The sequence below is a fragment of the Daucus carota genome, chromosome 4, assembly GCF_001625215.2.
Source record: "Daucus carota subsp. sativus chromosome 4, DH1 v3.0, whole genome shotgun sequence".
Lineage (NCBI taxonomy): Eukaryota > Viridiplantae > Streptophyta > Magnoliopsida > Apiales > Apiaceae > Daucus > Daucus carota.
In genome coordinates this window covers 16,760,659-16,763,247 of record NC_030384.2, presented here as the reverse complement: position 1 = coordinate 16,763,247, position 2,589 = coordinate 16,760,659, and the positions used below count along the sequence as shown (strand labels likewise).

The following is a 2,589-nucleotide window of genomic DNA, read 5'->3' as shown; positions in this document are numbered from 1 at the left end:
TTGTGTAAGGACCCTTTTCACAATATGAGCATTTTTAAAGTGTTGTGTGAAATCTCTTGTACAACGGCTTATGGTTAAAACAAGCTCGTCCAAATATATGTTTACACAAGGCTTTTGGTTTTTTGTAAACTTGTTTGTACATTTCTTAGACAACGGATTCCATCTCCAAATGCCTTTGTCTTTGCGCATCTTAGACAATGGTTTTTGCATTTAGACAATGATTTTAAATAATATAATTAAACTATATATGCTGGAGAATATAAATTAGCAAGCCAAAAATTAGTAACAAAATTTTTCATTGCCAACTAATAACCATAATTACAACTAATCACAAACAATAACTTAAGATCTTACTATGTTCCAATCTATATAGTTGAATTAAAGTGCAAAGAGGATAAAAATTTAACAAATTGAACTCCAAGATGCATATAAGAATGCTTTGTCATAACAAGCCTCCATTCATTCTTCATCTTTTCAAGTTGCAGCAACAAAATACATGACAAGACACTTATCAGTAGCTTCCCATGACCATGATAGTGGATACCATGAACTGCATATCTTGCTTTCGCAAGCCAAATCCCTGTACCAGATATTCATCTTCACATCATAAACCCTGTTTCTTATCGAGTCAACGGCTTTCAACACACATAAATACATATAATTTTTGATGTTATAAACCACAAAACATGACTTGTAATTCTAACCTTTCACAACGATACTACACTCCATATCATAACCATGGCAGAGAAAGATGAGACCCCTTGGCTCTGAACTTGGCACCTGCCAAAAAAATAAAAAGCTTAAACAATAAAGAAAAGCATATTAGACATCAAAAAAATAGAATCATCAATGTATTAAATTGTCATTGCACTAAACTTGACATAATATATAGCCATGAATCACGATTGAACATCTGAGCTTATTACATTAACTAAAATTTTAAGAAAGCACATTTGCATGAGTGGATGACTTTAGTAAAAACAACCTGATCACAAATTAATGAAATTTATATTTCAATTCATGAAATATGGTGTAGGCCTTACAACACCATATCCAATTGAGACAACCAAAAGAAGCAAGCGAGTAAGAGTCTTCTTGAAAGAAATTATAGTTATTGCCCGCAATGTAATGTCCAATGGCCTAATTCCAATAGCATTAAGATTAACATACTCAAAATACCAACAAGTTAAGCTTATAGGTTTAGTATTACAAATCCTGTAACTCAACACCATCTTCTTGTTGTTTCAAGATACTTGTGAATATATATAACAGTCAAATTACCTGGGTAAACATTATAGTCTAAAATATGTGGTGTCTCAAAGTGGTAGTCAGCTGCCATTTAAATTTAAAATGGATCAAACTTAGGCATACAACAATATATGTGAAAGTCATGTAATCACAATTCACGCACAGGGATTCTGAATTTTACAAATATATATGCAAGACCTGTTTATCTTTGAATTTTATTATACTCTTCCCATCTAGCTAGTAACAACAAAGCGTACAACTCTCAAAAAATGAATCAGCTCTTCTCATACAACTTATATCCAGACTTACTAGAGATGCATCTCTTTCCACCAGACCACATTTTGTGGCAACAGACTAATCAAAAGCACCATATTCTCCAATAACAGATGACTGCCAACTGCTAAATATATATAAATAACATCTTAAAGTCATATAAAGATGTCCACAATATGTTAGAGATTTACAAACCTCATCAGCCAAAACTAAAACTAAATTAATAAAATTAATATAATCATCTCTCTCCAAACACACAGATGCAAAACAACATCCATCACTTTGTTCACTAATCACTATAATATACACAACTACAAATATAATCACACACAAAAAAAAATCTCATATAGATTCCAATTTTGTCCACAAATCAAGTATAATTAGAGAGCCAGAACCATTCTTTTACCTCTTTATAAGGTAAATTGTTGTTAAATCAAGCAGAGAGGTCAACACCGACATCAAAAACTTGAACCGTTTGGGGTCACTGCCGGCACAACAGATCTGAGTAAGACTTGTAGAAAATGAGATCGAGACACGGAGAGAGACGGGGTGAGGGGTAGAGAGGGAGAGCCAAGGAGCGAGACATGACTATGTTATTCAACAAATCAACACTGGAGAGAAGAGGGGAGAGACACAGATGCAGAAGAAGGGGGGAGAGACACAAATGCTCATCTAAATCTCCCGCTTATGAAATTTAGGTCAAATCAGGAGAGGGAAATTAGAATTTGGGTGAAATTTTTTAGGAGGGAAATGAAATTGGGTAACCTTGTTAGCTAGAAATAATTGTAATATAAATAAAAATATTAATGTATTGTGATATTCATGTAGTTGAATTATGAAAAAATAAATATTTTTTTTACATTATATGCAAGAAGTTTATTTATCTTATATTAATTTCTAACAAAATATAGTAAGTGTATGGTTTCTTGAAATGAGACTCGTACCCAATTAACTTTAAGTGTTAAAATAAATTTCTCTATAATAAATTCTCTTTTTATATTGCTAAAATCCTTTTTAAGTATTAAGATTACAAGTATGCTTGATCAATTTTTTATTTTTTACTATTTA

The 2,589-nt window shown here is 31.8% G+C and overlaps 1 long non-coding RNA gene across 1 annotated transcript; it reads right to left on the bottom strand.

The window, feature by feature from the left end:
• Positions 1 to 314: 314 nt before the first annotated feature.
• On the bottom strand, positions 315 to 2,261 carry LOC135151939 (uncharacterized). Its single transcript, XR_010290920.1, has 3 exons — positions 1,928 to 2,261; positions 705 to 780; positions 315 to 580 (listed from the first exon to the last, which is right to left on the bottom strand). It is a non-coding gene; the product is annotated as an uncharacterized LOC135151939 (long non-coding RNA).
• Positions 2,262 to 2,589: the final 328 nt, after the last annotated feature.